Here is a 13,235-nt window from a genome sequence, read left to right as displayed (position 1 = left end):
GCTCATAACATCTAATTTGTGATGAAAAGTTACTTTTTATTGTCTGCGTTGAACATGTAAATGTATGGCTGCTGGAAAACCGCCTGTGTTAGCCATGCTGTATGATTATAATCTGTACCTTGGATTTCCAATAGTTGCTAATAGACAATGGAATGTGGTAAAGAGGAGAAGCTGATTTTAACACTCAGCAGTTTCCTCGTGATGAGTTGGTAATTTATGTATGTACAAATGCGTACAGAGAAAAGGGTTGATATGTGAAAAAGAAAGCAGCTTCCTTTCAGGATGATTGCAGTGTCAGTCATAGTGCGGTACTATTCAAATGAGTGGAACGTTAAAAGGGAGCTGTCAATTGAAAGGATATTTTAAATATGGGAGCAAAAAATGTTTTAAATTGAAGGAAATGGCGTGGAAGGGGAACAAATCGAGGGTATAAATGTGAGGAAAAAACACTTAATTTATAAATTGAATAGAGTTTCCACTATGAGTGCAATTGGCCATCTGTGAGCAAAATGCGATCCTGGTTGTGCTGTATTTCCAAAGTGAAGTGATATTTGCATAATCACAAACAAAATCTTTCATGAACCATTGTAATTGAATGTTGTTTTAGAATCAACTTTTTTCCCTTTGCATTAAAAATATTCATTGGCTTATTTTGGAGCGAGAACCTGTTTATTAATACAGCTGGAAATGGGCACATTCCATAGAATCCCTACAGTACCGAAGTAGGCCAATCGGCCCATTGAGTCTACCAGGCCCACTCTTCTGCCCTATCCTTGTAACCCTATCTAATCTGGACATCTTTAAACACTAAGGGGCAATTTTACAATGGCCAATCCACCTAACCTGCACATCTTTGGACTGAAAGAGGAAACCGGAGCACCTGGAGGAAACTCATGCAAACACTAGGAGAATGTAAAAACTCCACACAGTCACCCGAGGTCGGAATCGAACCCTGGTCCCTAGCATTGTGAGGCAGCAGTGCTAACCACTGTGCCATCATGCTGCCCCAGAAAAATGCTTATATTTTATGATGAGGAGTGGAAATTTCTCTCTTTATTTTTGTCCAAGTGTCAAATCGGGCAGGAGAAATGAGTGTAGCCCACTGGCTACATTGCTGTATTTTCCTACCATATTTTTAACCTTTTTAGACAGGGATAATGAATGAGGTGAGCCCATGACGTCATGCAACCTCAGCTCTCGACAGATCAGGGACAATAGAGCAGGGAAAACCTGACGGGGGTTTCCCCAACCCCCACTTCCCCTTGCTAATGTGTCTAATCCAATACCTGTGAGAAAAGGCTTACAACCTATGCTGCACCAATTACCAGTATCGCTGGTATACTATCATGACGCTGGGCCAACCCCCAACATGCTAGGATTTTGGGCAAGAACCTCAATACTTTTTGTTTTAATTTGTAATACTGTGAGGAAAGAATACTTCACTCCGGGAGTGATTCCACGTGCAAATAGGGTATGGTATAGTAAAACAGATTTCATTATTAATACTATATTAATCTACCTTAACATCACCGAAACAATAAGATAAAAAGAAACACTTTAACTTCTAGCTGCCACCTTCTCTCCAAACAAGCAAATACCAACACAGGTCAATGACCACTTAGAAATAAAGGTTAGCAAGCGCAGGATTATTTACCGTTCTCTGGGTATACAATGCTTTGAAAGACTGCATTGATGAATCATAGAATACCTACAGTGCAGAAGGAGGCCATTCAGCCCATCATTCAGCCCATTTACACTCCCCTGTCCATTCGCCCTCTCCCTGTAAACCCATAACCTAACCTGCACATCCCTGGACATATAAGGGGCAAATTTAGTATCGTCAATCTACCTAACCTGTACATCTTTGGACTGTGGAGGGAAACCGGAGCACCCGGAGGAAACCCACGCAGACACGGAGAAAGTGCAGACTCCACACAGAGTCACCCAAGGTCAGAATTGAGCTCTGGGCCTGTGAATCAACAGTGCTAACCACTGTGCCACCCTGCTGCCCCACAGAGACAGCGAGAGAGAGAGATCCTTGCAGTAAACAGCCTGCAGATTCCTGCCTATAAGATTCAGTATTAATCTGACATTCTTCTGCCGAAATTTGCAGTTTGGCACACAGCTTCCAGAACTAACCTACAGCTGCTCGTTACAGACTTGGCTCCTCCAATTAATTACATAATTTTCATCACACCCAAAACCCATGACCTAATTACGTAAATTTAAGCACAATGTCTGTAATTAGTTCTTCCCCAGAAATCATAACAAAATCCCATCTGGCCTCTTCTTGTAAACATAAGCATGACTTGAAAGAATGACAATCACACTTTTATACCATCTTAACTGCACCTATTGCAGCCTAAAAGTCTGTATTTTAAACCAGGATGTTTAAAAATATTAATGCAAAAGAATACATATAATACAATATAGTTACCAATTTCTTACATTTGGATGGCACAGTAGCACAGTGGTTAGTACTGTTGCTTCACAGTGCCAGGGTCCCAGGTTCGATTCCAGGCTTGTGTCACGGTCTGTGCGGAGTCTGCACATTCCCCCTGTCTCTGCGTGGGTTTCCACAGGGTGCTCTCGTTTCCTCCCACATGTCCCGAAAGGCATGTTTGTTGGGTGAATTGGACATTCTGAATTCTCCCTTTTGTATACCCAGACAGGTGCCAGAGTGTGGCGACTAGGAACTTTTCACATTAAGTTCATTGCCGTGTTAATGTAAGCCTACTTGTGACAATAATAAAGATTATTATTATTCATCAGTTTGTTAGCAAATTAATTTTTTTAGTATATAAAGCTTAGGCACCGGTGCCTTAGCACCTTGGAGACCTGATTTGTAGGCTTGTCAAATGGGTGCATCTGGGAAAAACTTGCCGTGCCCATTATATTTCTTCACTGTCACTGGTTAAAAATCCTGGAACTCTCTCGCTAACGGCTTTGTGATTGTACCTACACCACATGGACTGCAGTGGTTCAAGAAGGCATCTACCGCCACCTTCTCGAGAGCAATTGTGGATGGGCAATAAATGCCAGTGGCATCCAAAGAATTAATTTCTTTTGAAATCCATGTGTGGTTCATTAATTTTGTGGGCAGATCCAGTTTCTGACATGATAACGGTAAAGATTGCAGACTCTCTATTTGCACTGGACGTAATTTAGGCTGAAATTCCTCCATCTTTTACGTTCATTTGACTGATTTTAGGTGAAATGTACTGAAGAATTATAACCTTGCAGAAATCCTGGGCTGAATTCTCCGTCCTGCCGCGCCAGATTTCTGGTTCAACACGCCTGTGGGATGCTCCATTTCACCGGCTGGTCAATGGGGTTTCCCACTGTGGGGCAGTCCCGCGCCGTCGGGAAACTCCCGGGCTGCCGGCAAAAGGGAGCATCCCGACGGCGGAGAATCCAGCCCCCTATCTTCTAATATTTTGGGAGTTATTTTAGTCTAATTGGCATTCTGTGGTTTCTTTAGCCTATACAATATGAATATTCAAATTGGATTAACTTGACGATAATGATATGGAAATGTGGCTCATATTTGTAGGCTTAAAATGGTTAGCTTTTTGGAGGTTTAAATAAAATCCTAACCATTTTTATAAAAATAGTAAATAGTTCGAGAGAACTGTATCTTTTATTCCATTTCTTTACACTTTTATTGAACATTTTGTTGGGTACCTTACTGCGGAACATTTTTCGGTTAATTTTTATTGTCAAACTGAATCAGCCTGGTTGCAAAGTAATTACATTTTATTCTGTTGCTTTAATATTTTATCTTTGGTCTGGTTTGTCGTCGTCATTTTTTTTAGAAAGACAAACTTCCTGGCAGCAAAAGACCCACAATCTATCTAGTTCCCCCTCCACAATCCTGGCAATCTTATAATAATGTTTTTATGATTCTCAAAAGGACCAGAAAACGTTAACCATGACAAACTGGAGTTGTTGACCAGTCATGACAATCAATCTTGTATGCATTTGTCTACAACGTAGCCACAAATGATGCAAGTTAAAGCCATCACTGGTGGAACGTTTTGAGGATCACGGCTATAAAATCTCCTGTTCATCCCTGGTTTGCTGCCATTGCCATATTTCGGGCACACTTCTCCGCTCCCAGGAAAAATCGGGAAGGCCGTCGTGAACTCGGCCAAGTTTCACGACGGCCTCGGAGACCGCTCCTCTCACCGTATTCATCCCCACTCGGGGGGGCTAGGAGCGGCGCTCCGTTATTCTCGGCCGCTGGGCCTTGACACTTGCGTCAAGGCGGCGCGCCGAGAATGACGCGACGGCGGCGCCTATGTGACGTCAGCCGCGTATGCGCAGTTTGGCCGGCTCCAACCCGCGCATGCGCGGCTGACGTCACGACGGCTGAAGGCTCAAACCCGCGCATGCGCGGTGGTTGTCTTCCCCTCCGCTGCCCCGCAAGACGTGGCGGCTTGATCTTCTGGGGTGGCGGAGGGGAAAGAGTGCGTCGCTTTGAGACGCCGGCCCGACGATCGGTGGGCATCGATCACGGGCCAGTCCCCATCCGAGCACGTCCGTGGTGCTCGCTCCCCTCTCCGCCCCCCACAAGCTTAAAACAGGCCTTTGGCACCCATGTTCACGATGGCAGCGACCAGGTGTGGTTGCCGTCATCGTGAAACGGTCGCGAACGGCAGGCCGTTTGGCCCATCCGGGCCGGAGAATCGCCGGTCGCCGTGAAAAACAGCGAGTGGCGATTCTTCCAAGCGGGGGGTGGGAGAATCGCGGGGGGCGCCAGGGGGGCGTGAAATGTGTCACCCGGCCCTCCCGCGATTCTCCCACCCAGCGTGGGGAGCGGAGAATCGCCCCCTTGATGTCTCAATTCGCATTCCGTACCCAAATCAAAGTGGCATTCTCTTTGGCAGGAATAACAGAAAAGCAATATATTATTTGAATAGTGACAGGGATGTGGGTTTTCCGATACCTAAATCTCAAAACATTACTTTGCAGCTACAAAAGCTGAGCAGGGATGCAAATTGAATTTTGCTGTTTACATCTGCCTGCTTGCTTCTGTGAGCAACCACACAGAAATGAACCTTCTAACCCCCACAGACTATCTCCATGGCAATGTGGCAAGCTTTGGGATGTTCCCAATAGAAATGCAAAATAATCATCTTGCAGCTTCTAAACAACCCTGATGATGAAGTGACCCATATGAATAATTAATATTTCAAATGGAGTTTACAGTCTTCTTTGAGATTGCAATGGACACCCTGGCAAATATTCCTTGTATCTACTCTTCTGACTATTTCTGATGAGAAAATTCAATCCAAAGTAAAACAAAATCAAAAGTGGCTCACAGAATTCCTAAAGTGCAGAAGGAGGCCATTCGGCCCATCGACCCTCTGAATGCACTCGGCCCATTCCCCCACCGTAACCCCACCTAACCTGCACGTCTTTGGACTGTGGGAGGAAACAGGAGCACCCAGAGGAAACCCATGCAGGCATTGGGTGAAAGTGAAAAGGCCGGTATTGAACCCAGGTCTCTGATGCTATGAGGCAGCAGTGCGATTCACTGTGCCACCATGCCATTCCCAAAGGTTATAGGTATAGGTAGTAATGATTCCAAGGATATTACCTACGTGTATAGGGAGGTGATGTTTTGGTTCTTGGGTGATGTGTAGGTGATTTAATGGTTCAAGAAACATTTGCATGCAAATACCTACATTTGATGGGATTTTTCTGGCAATTGTTCAACCCAGACCCAGATATGAGTACATATTGGTCCCAATTCTGTGTAACTAATTCATTTGTAGAAAAAGTATGGCTAACAAATAGTCATATTATAAACAAGTTTGTTTACATTAATTAAATATTACCAAGATGTTGTGATGTATTCTGTGTTTTGCAAATGGTAGAGCTTGTGAGAGCTCTTACCATGTTGATTCAGAGAATACCGGATTAACCCTTGCTTACAGTTGTGTATGTCGAAAACTCAACAAAAACTGAAGATCTTTGAGGCAGATCAAGCATCATCTATTGAAAGAATTTTTGAGTCATTACTTCTTTCATTTAAAAGCCCTGTATTCAACTTTCATGGTGATCGGCCATTACATTCCTCAACTGAAGTGTCGACAGACATCTTTGTATTCAGGAGCAAGATGACGTTTTAGTTTGTCAGAATTTTGTCGTGAGCATCAATGTAGAAACAAACATGTAGGTGGAATTCTACGTTTGGGAGACCTATGTTCTCTTGCTGGAGTAGTATTGCTCCTGACCTGCACTGGCACCTATGAGCAGCGTCCAGGAGCAATTCCAAATCCTTTGCCATGCATATTCATATTCGTGCATGGCGGGGAGCTCCCGGGTTTCCATTCCGTACTCTGCTATCAGGCCGCCATTTTGAGCAGGTGATCTGAAGCAGAGGCCTGGCAGCTGCCCCCTCCCCACCCCCCTCAGTCACATAGGGGCTTCCCTCCTCCCCCAACCCCCCGCAATTACCTATGGGAATTGGTTACCCCCCCCCCCCCCATATCAGACGCAACCCCCATATCAGAGACCCTGCCAGACCATGACTGTGAAGCTAACCACAATGTTTATTTTCTCTACACCTCTTGTTTATGGCAGAAGGTGTAAGGGGCAGTTAAGTGAAAAAGCAGTGATTTTTTTTTTCACTGTTTCTGCCTACTTTCAGGCAGGAGTGACTGATTGTGTGTGTGGGGGGGGGGGGGGGGGGGGGGGGGGGTTGGCGGCCTCTGAAGTGGGGTCAGATGTGGGTGGGGGGGTGGCTGGGATATGGGCTGGGCATGATTTGCGTTGTGGCGGAGGGAAAAGGGGGCCCTCCGGTGGTCTTTGGGGCACCTATGTTAAATGACCCACTGCAAGGTCCACCACAACAGGACCATGCTGGAAAATACCAATCCACGCCTGTGTGAATCCTGGCCAAGAGGGCTGGAGCATCACAGAAGCATGGAGAATCCAGTCACTGGCTCATTAATCGGATGTAAATTGGCTCAAATAACCCATTTGCATCCTTCCCTCCGGATCGTGTAACTCGCTGGTGGTGGGGAACCGGAGCATTGGAAGGCGGAAATCCCGTTTTTGCTCATGCGGAATTCTCCGCTGCATCGTATACTCCACTACTGGTGGCAGAGAATCCAGCCAGTTATGTTCTAAGAGAAAAAGTACACCATTGTAAAAAGGAGAAATACGGAGCCATTTATTTGGAAATTATTATAAAATTATTTTATAAGCTGTTGTATGTACCTATTATAATGAGTGTTTTATTCAAGAATTTTGGATAATGTTGACTTTGTTTAAGAAAATAAGTCCAGCGCAATGGATAAGATGAGGAATTCTTGTGCACTGAATCATTAATAAAGGTAAAGTCGCCATAGTCCCAGATGATCGCGGGCTGCTTTCCTCTGAGGGGGACATCTGACTGGTGGTGTTTAACCTGGGAATCACCACACCTCGGGTGAGGGGCAAGGTTGAGAAGGCAAGGCTTTCATGAATAACCTCAGCCTGTACGGGAATTGAACCAGCGTTGTTGGCCTATCTCTGCATCAGAAACCAGGGGTGGGGGGCCGGCGTCAATCCCGCCCCCGCCGTGTCCCGAATTCACCGCCACCCGAGATTCGGCGGGGGCGGGAATCACGCCGCGCCGGTCGGCGGGCCCCCCGCGGCGATTCTCCGGCCCGCGATGTGCCAAAGTCCCGCTGCTGACAAGCCTCGATTAAACCACCTACCTGACCAGCAGGATTGGCGGCGCGGGCGGCGGGGTCCTGGGGGGGGGGGGGGGGCGTTGGGCGATCTGACCCCGGGGGGTTGCCCCCCCCCCCCCCCCCCCCCCCCCGGTGGCCTGGCCCGCGATCGGGGCCCACCAATCGGCGGGCGGACCTGTGCCGAGGGGGCACTCTTTTTTTCCGCCTTTGCCATGGTCTTCACCATGGCGGAGGAAGAAGAGACCCCTTCCCCTGCGCATGCGCTGGATGACGTCAGCAGTCGCTGACGCTCCGGCGCATGCACGGACTTACGCCGGCTGGCGAAGTCCTTTCAGCCCCGGCTAGCATGGCGCCAAAGACCATTCACGCCAGCCGGCGGAGCGGGGACCACTCCGGCGCGGGCCTAGCCCCAGCCCCTCGATATGAGGGCTTGGCCCCTAAAGGTGCGGAGACTTCCGCACCTTTGGGGCGGCCCGACGCTGGAGTGGTTCACGCCACTCCAACACGCCCGGACCCCCCCCCCCCCCGCCCCGCCAGGTAGGGGAGAATCCCGGCCCAGCTGTCCAGCTAACTGAGCTAAACCAACCCCAAACTGTATTGGTTGTTATTTTAAGTCTATCATCATAATTTTAAGTCTATCATCATAAGCTAGTGTATCCATTCAATTGACTGTTACAGATATTGATGCCCCCCTCTATCACAGATATTGATGCCCACCTCTATCACTTACATGGCTACTGTTCAAGTTCCGGCCTTGAATGACACGACGTTTGACAGATTAAATGTATGATGTAAAAAAACAGTGGGTGTAACAGGTCTGCTAAAATTTAAATGGTAAATAACCTTGCAAACTAGATTGTCAGCATTCCTGACAGACTTCATTGTGTTGGTACATTAGGGCAGTGAATAAACAACGGAATTAATAAAAAGATCACTGTGTAGTTGTGGGATTTAATTGGGTGCATTGATAGAAAATTAACCTACACGTTATTTAAAGGATACTCACAGCAGGACATCTTTATGATTTTGATGAATAAAAGAGTGTTTGAACAGATGCTCTTCCCACATACTCTCTCAGCTCATCTTGTTCATAAGACCCCCAACACCTCCTCTCTCTCAACTCTTTTCACTAACCTGCTGTCTGGCTCTATGATAGCTGATATTGTAAATGGTTTCCTCGTCTGGGATACTGTCCTTTTCCTCTTTCTTTCAAATCAGCTCTCATCGCACCCTCCTCAAAAACTCCATTCTCTACTCCACAGTCCTTGCAAACTACTGACCAAAATCCAACTTCCTTTCCCCCTCAACTCTTTGAAGTTGTTGTGTTCATCTTTATGGCAATTCCACATTTGAATCTTTGTTATCATGTTTCTGCCATTACCACAGCACTAAAATGGCACTAAACAATGCAGAAAATGACATCCTGTGACAATTACTATGGCCACAGTGACTATTCTCATCATGTTTCGCACCTATTTTGCACCCTTTGATATCATTGACCACACAATCCTCCTCCCCTACCTGTCCTCTGTTGTGCAGCTACGGAAAACTGCCTTCACCTGGTTCCACAATCGCCTAATCAGTTATAACTGAAGATTCTCCTGCAATGGGTTCTCTTCACATCCCTGCATCCTTTTGTCCCCCTCCTATTTTTTATCGGCCCGTCATCCATATCTTTTGAAGGTAAGATGCCACATTCTAAATGTAATCTATTGTTACCCAGCTTTACCTCAACACCATCACCTCTGTCAACTCCTCCACTGCTCCTGTGTTGGTAGGACGAGCAATAATTTTCTCCAGTTAAAGAGGAAGATTGTTCCCATGTCTTTGCTTCACAAAGAGGACTTGCTTTCACCTACGTGACATCTTTCATCTCCTCCCTGCAACATGACTGGCCAAACCTACGGCCTTGACTTTATTCTCAAATTTCCTTCTTGATGCCAATCGCCCTTCCCTTTCGTTAAATGTCTTGCAAAAGTCATCCGTCCTAATCTTTACTCGAGATTCAGCATGTTTCCTTGGCTAAGCACTTATGAAGTGCTTAAAAACATTTCGTATAAAATTGCTGTATAAATGCAAGTTTTTTTTGGTGCAGAGCTTGTAGCTGCTTGGGTTTGGGTTACTAGTTAAAATTATATTTTAAAATTTATATTTTTTCTGTTGCTAAGAAACTTTGTTGCCATGATACTGGTCTGCAGTCTCATGGAGATCATCTTGAAACCTGAACCCTCTGTTCACATATTCGGAGGATTCTGTGACAACTGAACATGTATCAGAATTTTGGTATGAAAAATCATTGCAGCACACATGAAGGATTTTGCATCAAACAAGGAAATAAAATCCACTCTCTCAACAGCTGGTTATCAAAAAGGCGTCATACACTGCAAATTACCGGCAAAGAATCACATTATCATAGACTCCCTGCAGTGCAGAAGGAGGCCATTCAGTCCACCGGGTCAGCACCAACCCTCCGAAAGAGCACCCTACCATGTCCACTCCTCCGTCCACCCATCCTATCCCCGTAACCTAATCTGCACACTGGGCACCAAGGATAATTTAGCATGACCAATCCACCTAACCTGCACATCTTGGACTGTGGGAAGAAACTGGAGCATCCGGAGGGAACCCACACACACACACAGGGAGAATGTGCAAACTCCACACAGTCACTTGAGGCCAGAATTGAACCCAGGTCCCATTGTGCCTCCCGACATACAATTAGACTTTAATTTTAGTGGATAAGAACTCGCTATTCAGGGTAAGCTGATAGAATAGTAGCCAGAGGTCAAATCTCCACAGGTTCTTCATCATACCGAAGTACGCCCTAGGGTTATGCCCCAGTGACTATGAAGGAGCAGCGACATATTTCCAAGTCAGGATGGTAAGTGATTTGACGGGGAAACTCCAGGTGATGATGTTCCCAGGTATCTGCTACCCTTGTCCTTCTAGGTGATAATGATCATCGGTTTGAAAGCTGCCGCCTAAGGAATCTTGGCGAGTACCTGCAGTGCATCCTGTAGATAGTATATACTGCTTCCACTTTGTGTTGTGGTGGAGGGAGTGTGGTGGGGGTAGCAATTAGGTGGGCTGCTTTGTCCTGGATGGCATCGAGCTTCATCAGTGTTGTTGCCAGTGTTGTTCCACTTGCCAGAATAATCTGGCAAGTGGAGATTATTCCATTACACTCCAGACTGGTGCTTTGTAGATGGTGTGCAGGCTTTGGGGAGTCGGGAGGTAAGTTACTCGTTGTATGATTCCTACCCTTTGATCGGCTCATGTAGCCACAGTATTTATATGGCTAGTCTAGTTCAGTTTTCGGTGAATGGTAATCGCCAGGATGTTAGAATACTGACCATTTCTGCATCATCATTCATTAGGAATTTATGATGCTTTGCCATATTCTTAATGCTGTAAGGTGGCTATCTGTGAAGTCAAACCCAAAAATCAAATTTACTACTTTTAATTTATGCACAATTATTAGCAGCAATCAATTGTGTCACTGTTTTCAATGTTGTATGTCGCTTCTGCGCTGTAATGAATCTGAAAATTTTGTATGACAGTCCCTTCACAGTTAAATATAGGGAAATATGTGGACATGGCTAAAATAAAAGGCCCTCATCATGGAATGTCCACAGTTGCTATTGTTGAAGTTACTAAAGTTGCTTGTTAGTTGGCTTTTTTTTAGAAGTGTTGGTATAATTGGTGTAATGTCTGGTGGTGAAAGTGAAGAACCCTTTTTTTGTCTGCATTTTATTGGGTAGCTTTGCTTTCGGAGGACTAATTTTCATTTTACCTTGTAGTGAAATTTTATTACTTCTTTCTCCTGTTCCTCCCACTGCTCATGCTCCTCCTTTCTTCAAGGTACTAACAATGCTGGGGTGGATCGGCCTCTGTAGTCCACCTGATTTTGGGTGGTTTCTATTGGAATATCAGTTGGAATCTATACAACATGCTTCTCTTTCCCTCCACCACCCACCCCCCCCAAACAATTATCGCTTCCAAACTTTTCTGTCTGAATTGACAGTAACCTTTGAACAATATACACAAGTGATGGTGGGTCTGTTCAAGTGACCCCAAAACAGCAGGAGAGAGCCAAACAATCTATGTACCATTAGTACCACCACACAAAACTGGATGCAGGGACCACCAGCATATGTTGGTGTTGAGGTGTTGGTAAGTTACCTTCCTGCAGCCCTACAATGTTTTTAAAACGTTGTCTGGAGGTAACTGGGCCATCTCGAACTCTGCACGTATTTGAATCTACAGACTTGAATCAGTATATTTTCCAAACAAGCCCCCCCCCCCCCCCCCCCCCCCCCCCCCCCCCCCAGCCCCCAGCACTGCGAACCTGCCAGTATTATTTACATGAGTTCAGCCATAGAAAATGTCAGGGTCAGCCCACGGCCAGATGTTTGGAAGTGTGGTTTACAGCACCAAAGAAACAAAGGATTTCACCAACATTCTGCTTGCTGCTGTCTCCTGCAGTATGGTTTCATATATATCAGTTGCCCTCCATACAAAATCCTTAATGGGTATTTTGTAGGCCTGAATTCTTGCTCCCATCGAGAGAATTCCCAAATCCTGAGAAACCGCTTTGAAAGTTCCAATTTTGTTCCAGTGGGGTGGGGTGTAATGGGAGTCAGTTTGGAGGCAGCACAGGGGGTGCCAAGTTCAGAAGTGGGCCGAGTGAAAGGCCAGCTTGCAAAAAAAGATGAAAACGCAAAAGCACTCTCAAGCCTTCACCGCCGCCTCCTTCCCATCCCATGGCACTTAATGTACCCTCATATAAGGTCCATGCAAACCAATGCCCCCCCCCCCCCAACACACACACACGGGGACCTTTTATAGCTCCTGTACCACCTTTTGACAATGCTCGCCACCCCACCCATCACCCTTTGCTCTTACCCACTCTAAACCAGCTCACCCAGTACCCACCATAGGCAGACCTCCGGATCCACGCTCGGAGGAAATAAAATAAAGTTCAAAGTGTCTTATTGGTGAATTCGCTTTTAAAAAATTCTCTCATTGATAAGAGCCCGTTCATTACATTTAAATTCATCCCTTATAATACCTATCTTGAGTTCCTCCAGGTAGTGCCCGATGCCCAATCGTCTTCAACTGCTTCATCAATGACCTTCCCTCCATCATAAGGTCAGAAATGGGGATGTTCACTAATGAATGTTCAGCTATTCCTCAGATATCGAAGTAGACAATGTCTAAATGCAGCAAGACCTGGATAATACCCAGGTTTGGGCTGCCAAGTGAAAAGTCACATTCACGCCACACGAGTGCCAGGCAATTACTATCTCCAACAAAGAATCCCACCATTGCTCCTTGACATTCAATAGCACTATCATCGATGAATACCCTATTATCAACATCCTGGGATTGCCGTTGGCAAGAAACTGAACTGGAGTCTCTGCATAAATACTGTGGCTACCAGAGCAGGTCACAACTTTTGTCAGGGGCAATGAAAGAGTCGTAGAGAACAACAAAACAGACTCTATTTAACACATTAACCATTATGTTCAGCTCCATTAGTTCCCT

General features: G+C 45.8%; 1 protein-coding gene and 1 long non-coding RNA gene across 5 annotated transcripts in view; one reads left to right on the top strand and one right to left on the bottom strand.

Moving 5' to 3' along the window:
- LOC119964564 overlaps positions 1-13,235 on the bottom strand; it is a 104,189-nt gene that overhangs the window by 41,336 nt on the left and 49,618 nt on the right. The gene's annotated exons all lie outside the window — the stretch shown is intronic.
- ipo13 (importin 13) overlaps positions 1-13,235 on the top strand; it is a 215,200-nt gene that overhangs the window by 168,355 nt on the left and 33,610 nt on the right. The window lies entirely within an intron of this gene.

The sequence above is a fragment of the Scyliorhinus canicula genome, chromosome 4, assembly GCF_902713615.1.
Source record: "Scyliorhinus canicula chromosome 4, sScyCan1.1, whole genome shotgun sequence".
Classification (NCBI taxonomy): Eukaryota; Metazoa; Chordata; class Chondrichthyes; order Carcharhiniformes; family Scyliorhinidae; genus Scyliorhinus; species Scyliorhinus canicula.
This window is presented reverse-complemented; position numbering and strand designations above follow the sequence as displayed.